The sequence below is a fragment of the Eschscholzia californica genome, unplaced genomic scaffold (genome assembly GCF_041429995.1).
Source record: "Eschscholzia californica isolate CP2 unplaced genomic scaffold, dmEscCali1.0.p SCAF_7, whole genome shotgun sequence".
Classification (NCBI taxonomy): domain Eukaryota; kingdom Viridiplantae; phylum Streptophyta; class Magnoliopsida; order Ranunculales; family Papaveraceae; genus Eschscholzia; species Eschscholzia californica.
The window spans coordinates 518,391-532,108 of NW_028238494.1; the positions used below are offsets into that span (position 1 = coordinate 518,391).

Consider the following 13,718-nt stretch of genomic DNA (forward strand, 5'->3'; position numbering starts at 1 on the left):
CTTCACGGTGAAATCAATGTACAATTACCTTAGCAATAGCATGAATACCCCTCTCTACCCAACAATTACGATTGGAATTTCATTTGGCATATTCCCGCAGTTCCCCGTATCCAACTCTTCCTTTGGAAAATCTACACTCAATCTCTTCCAGTGAGACAAAGAATAGGTAAATACATCGATAACAATGTCAGCTGCCCGAATTGTAATGATATAGAAACTACAGAACATGCTTTACTTCACTGTCTGTTAGCTAGAAATATATGGTTCCATTTTAATATTATCGCAGAAAACATCTCCTCTATTACAGAATGGATTTTCTCCTCGCAGTCCACGCCCGATCAGAACAAAACTTCAGACAACATTCATTTTGCTACCATTTTATGGATGATATGGAAAACTCGATGTGATCATTACTTTCAACATGAAATTAACAAACTAGAAACGGTTATTAAAATGATTCGAACCTTTCCAGAACCGCCTAACATAATTAATGATAAGAAACAAAATATCAAAGAAAAATGGGAACCTCCAAATCAAAACTTCCTTAAAATTACTGTAGATGTATCTTATATAAATGACCAGTCTATCGTGGGACTAGGTCTTATAGTCCACAACTCAAAATCAAAATTCATAGCAGCACTTACATCTACTTGTAGAAGTAGAACCAGTGAAGAAAGCGAAGCGATGGCCATTCTTAATGGCCTCACTTGGGCTAAATCTCAAAACTTTCAAAACATCATTATTGAAAGCGATAATATTAATGTAATAGAAAACATCTCAGACAAAACGCATGAAATACAATGGAAATCGAAAATACATATACAGAAAATAAATGAATGAAACACAGGTTTGAAAAAGTTTTATTCCATCATACCAGCAGGAAGTTGAATTCTCAGGGCTGACAAGTTAGCAAAATGGACAAGAAAAAAGAACCTGTCCAAGTCGTGGAGGAATGTCCCGTACTTTCTTATTAATATGTACTGTAATAATATTAATGTAATAAAAAACATCTCAGACAAAACGCATGAAATACAATGGAAATCGAAAATACATATACAGAAAATAAATGAAATGAAACACAGGTTTGAAAAAGTTTTATTCCATCATACCAGCAGGAAGTTGAATTCTCAGGGCTGACAAGTTAGCAAAATGGGCAAGAAAAAAGAACCTGTCCAAGTCGTGGAGGAATGTCCCGTACTTTCTTATGGTCGCGACTTTGGGGAATAAAGAAAAGGGTTATTTCCCATATGGCCCCCTACTTTGTGACCAGCTTCCCGCCTGGCCCCCTACTTTACGAGAAATACCCATATGGCCCCCTTCCGTTATAACACCGTTACTCTCTCTCTTCCATTTCTTTTCTCTCTCCTCCAACATGTTTTCTCTCTCTGCCACCTCGTCAAAACCAGCCACCTCATCACCTTCCCCGGCGAGGTCGCCGGCCGGCCAAATTTCCGGCCGGCGACCTTCAAGTATAAAAAAAAAAAATTTTCTTTTTTTCTCTCTCTTCTCTCTCTCTCTACGAAAAAAAAAAATAATTTTAAAATTCTCTCTCCTCCCTCTCTTCTTCTTCTTCTTCTTCTCTCTCTCTTCTTCTTCTTTCTCTCTCTCTTTCCCCCTCTCTCTATTCTCTCTCTCGACCTCCGGCGTAGTCGCCGGAGGTCGAACAGACTGTTCTGTTCGAATAGAACAGATCTGTTCTGTTCTGTTCGAACAGAACAGTCTGTTCTGTTCTGTTCGAATCTGTTCGAACAGATGAACAGAACAGTCTGTTCGAACAGATGAACAGAACAGTCTGTTCGAACAGATGAACAGAACAGTCTGTTCGAACAGATGAGCAGAACAGATCTGTTCTGTTCTGTTCTGTTCGAACAGAACAGAACTGACTGTTCTGTTCGACCTCCGGCGACTTCGCCGGAGGTCGAGAGAGAGAGAGAGAATAGAGAGAGGGGGGAAAGAGAAAAGAGAAGAAGAAGAAGAGAGAGAGAAAAGAGAAGAAGAAGAAGAAGAAAAAGAATTTAGAGAGAGAGAATTTAAAAAAAAATTTTTTTTTTTTAGAGAGAGAAAAAAAGAAATATTTTTTTTTTTTTTTTTTATATTTGAAGGTCGCCGGCCGGAAATTTGGCCGGCCGGCGACCTTGCCGGAGAAGGTGATGAGGTGGCTGGTTTTGACGAGGTGGCAGAGAGAGAAAACATGTTGGAAGAGAGAGAAAATAAATGGAAGAGAGAGAGTAACGGTGTTATAACGGAAGGGGGCCATATGGGTATTTCTCGTAAAGTGGGGGGCCAGGCGGGAAGCTGGTCACAAAGTAGGGGGCCATATGGGAAATAACCCTAAAGAAAATTCTCCGGGGAATAAAGACTTTTCTTAAAACTAGTCAAATAATATTGATTTTCATGTTTCTTCTTTATTGCTAAGGGGCTTCTAATTTTAGAAGATGCTATAACTCATCACCTCTCTACCACCTCATCTTCTCGCCACCTCATCATCTTCTCCGGTGAAAGTCGCCGGCCGACCAATTTTCCGGCCGGCAACCTCCAAACATAAAAAAAAATAAAAATTTCTCTCTTCCTCTCTCTCTCTAACACTCCGGCGAAGGGAGACCTTCGCCGGAGGTCCGGTTTGTCCATGAACAGACCAGATCTGGTCTGTTCATGGACAGACCAGATCCTGTCTGTCCATGGACAGACCTTGGAGGTCTGTCCACGAACAGACCTTGGAGGTCTGTCCACGAACAGATCTGGTCTGTTTATGGACAAACCAGATCTCCGGCGAAGGTCTCCCTTCGCCGGAGTGTTAGAGAGAGAGAGGAAGAGAGAAAAAAAAAATTGTGATGAGGTGGCGAGAAGATGAAGTGGCAGAGAGAACAGATGAGATGGAGGAGAACTTTCAAAAAAATGTATTTTGTATTCCCCATAAAAATTTATTCCCCGGAGAATTTAAAAAAAAATCTGAATTCCCTCGAGAATTTTCTTTATTCCCCAAAGCCGCGGCTTTTATTATTAATATGTACTGTAATAAGTTTTTAATTTTCGTGTAATAACTCTTTTATCTAATATATTTAAGGGAAGTTTTGTAAGGCCTCCCCAATTTTGTTAAAAGGCCTCCCCATGAACCATTTTACTTGCTAAATTATCACTGAGGGGAGGCCTTTTAACAAAAACGAGGAGGCCCTATAAAATCTCCCTATATTTAATTCAACAAAAAAAAAAAGATACTAGATTGGGAGAAAAAAATCAAATTAAGAAAAAAAATCAAAATTTAATTGCCTTCAGCTGGTCTCGAACCCAATACCATTAGGTATGAAAACCAAACTACTTACCCACTAGGTTGTCGCTAATTGATGAGTAAAAAACGAAACCATACATTACTTAACTAAAACTTTATAAGAGATGAAGGAAAAAATGGCCCCTTGTGGTGGGCGGTCTGGTGCGAGCGCACGGCCCGCACTCCCCACCACACGGGCTTGAGTTCATCCACTCAATGTCTCAAGTAGAGGAGCTATAATTGAAGCTCCCATCTTCGTGGATAAAAGCAACGGAATCTAGTTCGAGGGAAACCGTATTAAGGTATGTTTTTTGTAAGTTTTAGTTCATTGTTAGTATATGCATGTGATCCTGGTAGCTAGCGTTGATCATGTGATGATTGAGATTCCGCTTACAACGTTAGTTAGGTTATTAGATAACACAAATCCCAACAGCAAATACCTTGGTATTGATCTTTTCATTGGTGCTAGTAAGAATCAGGCATTCTCCTCTCTCCTCTCGCGAATTCAGAGCAAACTTCCAAGTGGCACATGAATCTACTTTCCCAAGCTGGTCGCTCGATTGTCATTTCCACAATCGTAGTGGTCGTTCCTCGATACCAAATGCAATGTGTTACGCTCCCAAAAGGTATTAGCAATAACATCGAGATCCTTCAAAGGTCTTTCTAGTGGGAAAAATCAAAAACTATCCACGCTATCAACTGGTCCCAGATCTCTCTTCCTCACAAACTCGGGGGATTAGGCTTTCGTCAGCCCCACCTGGATAACCAGACCTTCATTGGAAAATTAGCTTGGTGACTCATTACCACTCCTCAGACCCCTTGGGTTAAGATTCTCAAAGCTAAATACTACCCTGATCACCCTAATCCCGTTCCCCTCAGAGCTCAGAATTCTTGGCTTTGGAAATCTTTATACAATCAGTTCACCCAAGTTTCTAGCCTAACCTTCTGGGACATTAATCAGGGGACCAATGTCAACATCTGGCTGGACTATTGGATCCCAAACCACCCTCCTCCCATTCATAACTCCCAAGATGCTAATATTACCAATGTAGCTCAACTCATGATTAACGATAGTTGGAATGTGAATCTTATTTATCAATGCTTTAATGTGGATATTGCTAATGCTATTCTTAGTATTAATTTGCAGGATAATAAAGAAGACGAAGCTAAGTGGCCTTTAACTAAATCGGGCAAATACATTATTAGTTCAATGTATTATAATTTGCGTACTGCATGAAACTACACTAATTTCGAGAGGGTGGATTGGAATTTCATCTGGCACATCAATACTACTCCCAGAATCAGAGTATTCATGTGGAAACGCTACACTAATAGCCTACCAGTGCGGGGCAAAATTGGTAAACGTATTGGTCAAAATTATTCTTGTCCTTACTGTGACGATACAGAATCCTTATCTCATGCATTGCTTCATTGTCCTTTTGTTAGAACCATCTGGTTTTACTTCAATATTAGAACAGACTCTATAACCGATGTCAACGAATGGATATTAACCTGGAAAGATCTAGACGAGGTTTCATCAAGTTTGAATACTAAAATCTCATGGTTTATTTAGAAAGCTAGATATGAGAAATGTTTCTCTAACCAGTCCCCGACTCCGACGAATATCATTACCAGAATCAAAGTCACTCCTACAAAAACTATAAAAGCGATGACAAAAACCACCACAAAGAAAAAGCAACAAACAATATGGACCCTCCAGTCGCACCTTTTATCAAAATTAATGTGGATGCCTCTTTCACTATTCTTTCAGAACCCGCAGGTATCGATTGTATCATTCACGATGACAAAGCAAACTTCATAATGGCGCTTTCAGACACAGTCCCATGACAAAATAAAGAAGAATGTGAAGCATTTACCATTCTCAAAGCAATGCAATGGGCTAAAGAACTCCAGTTACAACATCTTCAAAGAGTAGGCGATAACAAGACCGTGATCAATCATCTTCAGAACCCCATCAATTCAATACATTGGCAATCTATCAAGCACATAGAAGAAATTACAAAAACTAAAAGCACGTTCACCAGCGTTATCTTCTCATATACGCCTAGACAAAACAATTAAAAGGCAGATGCACTAGCCAAATGGAGTAGGAAGAACAAGAAGAAACGCCTCTGGCTCGATGTAAATGCTTTGTCGAGCACTGTTTAGCTCGATGTTTTCTCTGTCAACAAAAAAAAGTATAAATAACATTTGGCTAACTATATTTAGAACACTCTTTCTTTATTGATGTGCCAAACACACACGTACAATTGCGCACAAAACTACCCCACTGAAAAATATTCAAATGGAAAAACAAAGAATCAAATTTTCAACATAAAAAAGAACACAAGGCAAATGGAATAGTAAGAGCAAAGGTTTAAGGAACCCTTTTATTTTCTCAAAAGAATGACAATCTTACACTTTTTCTCACTAAATTCTTGTATTATAGAAAGAAATACTATCTTTGTCAATGATGGAAGAAGAAACTCCTTTTCTATATGAGTTTGAGCTCTCTTTTCCAATGATAATTTAAACCTCAAATATCTACTTTTTAAAGAACTGAAGTCCACAAAATTTATGCCTCTTGATATTCTAGTCTTTTCCTTTAGTCCAAAGCACTCTATTCTACTTCTTGCTTTATAATAATCCTTATCCTCTTTCTACTTTGTAGGTAATATAACTTGAATGGGGTGAGCATTGAGTAAAAGTTTTGAAATTCCAACATTTAAGATGGATTTGGTTTTTTTTCTCATATGACATTGTATGATCCTAAAAATATGTTTATTTTGACATTACATGGAGACTTAGACTCTCTGAACTCGTAAAATATGCAAATCCAGTATTGAATCGCTTATTATTTTTCATCTCCATTTTTGTTTATTTAGTTATTCTATCACTTATTTATAAATTTATATCTTTGTTCAAAATTACAAACTTAAAAGAATAGTGTACAAAGATTGCTTTCAAGTTATTATATTTAAAAGCTACACTCTAAATTATTTATCAAAAGATTTTGCGACTATATTAATTACTACAGAGAGCAACACGATGTTAATTAAGTTATCTTAAAGCGACACAAATACCTCGAACCCCAGTGTCATGCTTGGTGCTGCTTTGGCTGCAAAAAAGGCTTCTGAATTAGGCCTACAGGTCAGTGTGAATTAATTTCATGTTCGCTTAACCTATAGAGCTATTTTAAGTATCTCTTTGGCTAAACATTTTTGCAACTCATTCAAATCTTATTTTTCAAATCGTTTGTAGATTAAACCATGGGTCAAAACAAGTCTTGCCCCAGGTTCTGGCGTTGTTACAAAATATCTGCTCCAGAGGTACTATAAGATATACTAGAAGAAACTAGTTGAGTGTTAAATTTCTAAGTAGTGTCTGATTAAATGCTTATTGTGCCTTTGTGTCTGTTATTCTCAGTGGGTTGCAGAAGTATATGAACCAACAGGGCTTCCATATTGTTGGGTATGGTTGCACAACTTGTATAGGGAACTCTGGGGACCTTGATGAGTCGGGCGCTGCTGCAATTTCCGAAAATGGTAGTGTGCTATCTTTCGTTCATCAACTTTATAAATAATACTTTCTGCACCCGAGTTTATATGGTATATTCTTCATATAATTCTTTTCCATTTTTTAGATATTAATGCCTCTGCTGTCCTTTCTGGAAACCGGTGTAAACATGGGCTATGTTCATGCAACGCCCATTCGCCAATTTTCATGAACAAGGCCCATTAGTATGTCCCATACCATAAGACCATGTATAGACTGGTTGGGCTAAAGGTTTGTTGGGCTCATAAAACTCATTCATGTATTGAATCTATGGACACTAAATATGTGTTGACAACAAGACCCATCTATAAGCATGAGGTGTATAGACTAATGAGGTGTGTTGTCTTGTCTTGTGTCTTAACACTTAATTATCTAGTTGTTTGACACATAAGGGACACTTGTCTTGTGTCTTGACACCTAATTTTCTTGTGGCTTGACACATAAGGGACACTTGTCTTGTATCATGACACCTAATGGACTTGTTGCTTGACACATAAGGGGACACATGACACCCATGTAGTAACTTGTACAAACTCTATGATGGATTAGAGACTTGTATAAATAGAGATGGAGAATGAGATGGAAAGCTATGCTCTTGCTCATTAATTCAAGCTAGTATCTCCATCACTAGTGCTTGAAGAATAGAAAAGAAAAGAGTATACAAGTTCATCTTCAAGTAAGTAGAAAATTAAGGAGTTAAGCTTATTGAAGTAAAGAGCTTATATTGGTTATAAGGAGCTTATATTGGTTCTAGTAAGAAGTTGTTTCTAATCTCTACAATGGAGAAAGGTATGTAATTATTTCATGTTAATAATTACCTAATGTTCATATTTCCATATTGATTTTGTGACAAACATGAGTCCCTAGATTCTTGTGTGTTCATGAGAAGATTTTGAATTGCTAACTTGTCTCATGAACACTACTTATAGAATTAATAACATGTGGTATCAGAGCTATGGATGTAGACTTCATGTTTGTTCAAAATCGTTTTGGCAAATTATCGGATTTTAATCTATGTTTAGTTGCCATATTGGAAATAAATTTTAAGAAGCTATATGAGTTAATTTTTGAAACTTAAAATCTTTTGTATTAAAGAACTCATTTAGTTTCATAAAAGCTTCTTTGGTGTTGGTTCAAAGTTAATAAAAACCACTAATGAATTTTGGTTTGATTTAAGAGAACCTTTCTTTATGTGTTTTATCGCCTTATGAATTTTCGATAAAAACTAGCAAAAGGTTAATTTTATAACTTGTAAGAAGACAATATTAAAGTTCATTATGTTGGCTTATTTAAGTTTTGTTGTAGTCAAATAATTGAAGTATATGAAAATTGTCTTTTATAAAAGTTTTAAATGAAAATTTGACATAAGAATAAAAGTTTAACCATGATATGTATAATTAGTGAAAAGGTTGCCAAAGTGACTTTTGAAATAATCTTACATATCTAAGAAGGTTAATTAACGTTCAAATTTATGTCGAGTAATTTGCATTAAACTACTTCGATAACGTGTAATTTTTCCAAAGAAGAATTATAAGTTGATTGAATATTATTGTTAATGCTTTGTACCATCTAATCAACTTGGTTCTATTGCCCAAAGGTGATGAACCCTTTTGTGGTTAGACGATACACTAATGGACTCATTTATGTATGGTATTTAAATGATGAATGGTATGGTATATATCTTAATTTAGACCCAAAGGATAAATTTTGATATAGTTAACTTGCTTATAGTATATCGTCTAAATGTTTGCAGTATCTGCGCCGATATCCCTACATTCGCAAGCTGCGTCTGTTCCCTTGCTTACTGGTTCAAATTTTTCAGAATGGAGCGAACATGTCAAGTTCACTTTAGGTGTTCTTGATATGGATCGAGCCCTTATGTCTGATAGACCTGCTACTCTAAATGTATCAAGTAGCACTGATGAGAAAAATTTGTTTGACGCTTGGGAAAAATCAAACAGACTAAGCATGATGTTTATGCGAATGACTATTGCAAGCAATATAAAGTCATCCCTTCCTCAAACTGATAATGCTAAAGACTTCATTAATGCAGATGAGGAGAGATTTCGTGCAGCCGATAAGTCTCTAGCTGGCACGCTAATGGCTCAACTCACTACCATAAAGTATGACGGTGTGAGAGGTATGCAAGAGCACTTAATTGAAATGACTAACATTGCGGCGAGACTTAATGGACTTGGTATGAATGTAGAGGAGCCTTTTCTTGTTCGTTTTATTATGAATTCCTTGCCTCCTCAGTATGGACCATTCCAGATGAATTACAATTCACTTAAGGAACAAAGGAATGTGAATGAACTATCTAGTATGTTAGTTCAAGAGGAGACAAGGTTAAGACAACAAGAAAGTTTCTCTACTAATCCTGTTACTCAAGAAGTGGAAAGAAAGAATTGGAAGCCCAAGAAAGGTAAGAAAGTTGTCGCACCAAAGAACCATGAACCTGCTTTAGCTCCCCAGGTTCATATTAAGAAGAAGGAATTCAGATGCCATTTTTGTAGAAAGATTGGACACTTTCAGGCAGATTGTCCAAAGCGTAAGGCTTGGTTCGAAAAGAAAGGTGAGCAGTTAGCTCTGGTATGTTTCGAATCAAATCTTGTTGAAATTCCTTTTAATACTTGGTGGCTTGACACTGGCGCTAATGTTCATGTTTCTACAACGATGCAGGGCTTTGTTTCAAGCCGAAACCCAAGTCAGACTAAACGTTTCATTTTTATGGCAAACCAGATTTCCTCTGAAGTTTTATCTGTTGGAACCTATCGTTTAAAACTTGATACTGGTTGTTTTTTGGATTTGTATAATACCCTTTTTGTTCCAACCGTATCTCGTAATCTAGTTTCTATGTTTCAACTAGATCTTTTGGGTTATAAACTGTCTTTAGGAAATCAACGTTTTGACTTATATAAAAACAAATGTGTTATAGGTTCTGGCGTTTTATATGATAAACTTTATAAAATCAGTCTTGATAATCAGTTTGCTGAATTAAGCCTGCATCCTAATATAAGTTTGGGAATTGAGCATAAAATGAATGAGAACTCTAGCAACTTGTGGAATAAAAAATTGGGGCATGTCTCCAAAGAAAGAATGATGAGATTAGTGAAGGATGGGATTTTGTCAAACCTAGACTTCACCGATTTCGGGATGTGTGTCGATTGTATAAAAGGAAAGACAACAACACACACCAAGAAAGGAGCCACAAGGAGCAGAGAACTTCTTGAGATCATCCATACTGATATTTGTGGACCTCTCTCCACTGCATGTATTGGTGGAGAGAAATATTTCATCACATTTATAGATGATTTTTCACGTTATGGGTATATTTATTTGTTACATGATAAATCTCAGGCAGTAGCCGTTGTTGAGATTTTTATCACTGAGGTTGAAAGACAATTAGATAAAAAGGTGAAAATCATCAGGTCAGACAGTGGTGGTGAATATTTTTGAAGGTATGACGAATCGGGACAACATCCTGGTCCGTTTGCTAAACTCCTAGAAAAACTTGACATTTGTGCACAGTATACAATGCTAGGAACGACTCAGCAGAACGGTGTTGCTGAAAGGCGTAATAGATTTCTAATGGATATGGTTAGGAGCATGATGAGCGACTCTACTTTACCCATTATGTTATGGGGTGAAGCTCTTAAAACTGCTGCATATGTCTTAAACCGAGTTCCTAGTAAGTCAGTTCCTAAAACTCCTTTTGAGTTATGGACTGGTAGGAAACCCAGTTTAAGGCACTTTCGTGTTTGGGGTTGCGCAGCAGAAGCTAGAATCTATAACCCACAAGAAAAGAAATTGGACTCAAGAACTATCAGTGGGTTCTTTATTGGATACCCTGATAAATCCAAAGGGTATAGATTTTATTGTCCTAACCATACCACTAGAATTGTTGAAACTGGCAATGCAAGATTCCTTGAGAATCATGAGAATAGTGGGAGTAATGAACCACGAAATGTGGTTATTAAAGAAGTAAGGGTAACTGTTCCCATACCCTTACCTATTGAAAATATTGTTGTTCCTCATGAAAATTATCCAACTGTTGATACAATTGATGGACCCACAATCTCATGATCCAGTAGAGTTACGCAGATCTCAGAGAATAAAGAAGTTTGCGATCTATTCTGATTATTTAGTATATCTTCAAGAATCTGAATATGACATTGGGACAAGTAAGGAAGATCCAGTTTCATTTTCACAAGCAGTAAATAGCAATAATTCTTCTAAATGGATTGATGCAATGAATGAAGAGTTGAAATATATGAAACAGAACAAAGTCTGGGATCTGGTTCAATTGCCTGAAGGGTGTAAGAAAATCGGGTGTAAATGGGTGTTCAAGACCAAACTCGACTCTAAAGGCAAAGTTGAACGATATAAAGCCAGACTTGTTGCAAAAGGTTTCACTCAGAAAGAAGGCATTGATTATCATGATACATTTTCGCGTGTATCAAGAAAAGACTCATTTAGAATCATGATGGCTTTGGTGGCTCATTATGATCTAGAGCTTCACCAAATGGATCTGAAAACAGCTTTTCTAAATGGGAGTTTAGAGGAAGAGGTCTACATGGAGCAACCAGAAGGTTACTCAGAAATGAGTATGGAACATATGGTGTGTAAATTGAATAAGTCAATATATGGACTTAAGCAAGCCTCCAGACAATGGTTCCTTAAGTTTAATGATAACATTGTGACCTTCGGATTTAAAGAAAACATTGTTGATCAATGTATATATCAGAAGGTTAGAGGGAGTAAGTTCAAATTTTTGATTTTATATGTGGATGACATACTCCTAGCCACTAATGATCTTGGTCTACTGTATGAAACCAAGAAATTTCTCTCTAAGAACTTTGAAATGAAAGATATGAATGAGGCAAAATTTGTGATCGGGATCGAAATTTTTCGAGATCGAAAACAAGGTCTACTTGGTTTGTCTCAGAAGAGCTATATCGAAAAAGTTTTAGAGAGATTTGGCATGAAGGATTGTGCACCAACTGATACACCAATACAGAAAGGAGATAAGTTAAGTCTCATGCAATGTCCTAAGAATGACTTTGAAAGAAAAGGAATGGAAAGTATTCCTTATGCTTCTGCAGTAGGAAGTCTTATGTATGCGCAAGTTTGTACCTGTCCAGACATTAGCTTCGCAGTAGGAATGCTTGGTCGTTACCAAAGTAACCCAGGGATGACTCACTGGAAAGCAGCAAAGAAGGTGATGCGGTACTTACAAGGAACGAAAGACTATAAGCTTACTTTCAGAAGAAAAGATAATCTGGAAGTAATAGGTTACTCAGACTCCGACTTTGCTGGATGTACTGATAGTAGAAAATCCACTTCTGGATATGTGTTCCTATTAGCTGGAGGAACGATATCATGGAGAAGCATTAAGCAAAGTATTTATGCATCTTGCACAATGGAGGCTGAGTTTGTGGCATGTTATGAAGCCACAATTCATGCTTTATGGCTGCGGAATTTTATCTCAGGACTTGGACTTGTCGACTCTATTGCCAAGCCGCTGAGAACTTATTGTGATAATATTGCCGCAGTATACTTCTCTAAAAATGATAAGTATTCGAACTCACGAGGAAGCAAACACCTTGAGCTCAAATATCTTATTGTAAAAGAGGAGGTTCGGAAACATACAGTAATTGTAGAACATATTAGTACCATGTGTATGGTAGCTGATCCACTAACTAAGGGTTTGGTATCTAAGACCTTTAAGGAACATGTTGCAACGATGGGTCTTAGTAATCCTTGTATCGTAGTGGATTGATATGTATGTAAGTTTCTACAAATACTAATTGAGATCTCATGAATGTTATGTTTCCAAATTCTTGTTTACTCATATGTGCATAATCGAAATGAGTGAAAGTGACAAGAATAGTCTTGATTAGACAGAAATAGTCTTAATCAGACATAGCTGAATTGAAACAAAACCACTTATGTACTTGATTTTGTATCTAATCTCTAGTGAATGGTAATGTTAGGAAGTTGCTAATGTCGTGGTACATGGAAGGAAATATGTCGCTTTAAGACATATAACCGCTATGACTTGCATTAGCAGCCTACCTGTTAATGAGATTGTGTTCACTAGATACGAATGGAGTTATTTTTAAATGCGCGCATATATGTTTTTGAGCCTAAGCCTTAACCTAGTCATTTACTAAAAGTTTTAAATGATCTTTGAAAAACCTAAAATTTTGTTTTCAATTGTATGGTCCAAGTGGGAGAATGTAAACATGGGCTATGTTCATGCAAGGCCCATTCGCCAATTTTCATGAACAAGGCCCATTAGTATGTCCCATACAATAAGACCATGTATAGACTTGTTGGGCTAAAGGTTTGTTGGGCTCATAAAACTCATTCATGTATTGAATCTATGGACACTAAATATGTGTTGACAACAAGGCCCATCTATAAGCATGAGGTGTATAGACTAATGAGGTGTGTTGTCTTGTCTTGTGTCTAGACACTTAATGGTCTAGTTGTTTGACACATAAGGGACACTTGTCTTGTGTCTTGACACCTAATGGTCTTGTGGCTTGACACATAAGGGACACTTGTCTTGTATCATGACACCTAATGACACCTAATGGACTTGTTGCTTGACACATAAGGGGACACATGACACCCATGTAGTAACTTGTACAAACTCTATGATGGATTAGAGACTTGTATAAATTGAGATGGAGAATGAGATGGAAAGCTATGCTCTTGCTCATTAATTCAAACTAGTATCTCCATCACTAGTGCTTGAAGAATAGAAGAGAAAAGAGTATACAAGTTCATCTTCTAGTAAGTAGAGAATTAAGGAGTTAAGCTTATTGAAGTAAAGAGCTTATATTGGTTATAAGGAGCTTATATTGGTTCTAGTAAGAAGTTGTTTCTAATC

The 13,718-nt window shown here is 37.0% G+C and overlaps 2 pseudogenes across 1 annotated transcript in view; both read left to right on the forward strand.

Annotated features, from left to right (window-relative positions):
• The window catches only part of LOC147530391 (aconitate hydratase, cytoplasmic-like), a 53,151-nt pseudogene that overhangs the window by 14,407 nt on the left and 25,026 nt on the right, over positions 1-13,718 (forward strand). Inside the window, exons 2-5 of the transcript XR_015229236.1 lie at positions 6,337-6,415; positions 6,527-6,594; positions 6,692-6,810; positions 6,909-6,942. The product of XR_015229236.1 is annotated as an aconitate hydratase, cytoplasmic-like (transcript). The remainder of the gene's footprint in view (positions 1-6,336; positions 6,416-6,526; positions 6,595-6,691; positions 6,811-6,908; positions 6,943-13,718) is intronic.
• Positions 11,982-12,599, forward strand: LOC147530392 (secreted RxLR effector protein 161 pseudogene; annotated as a pseudogene).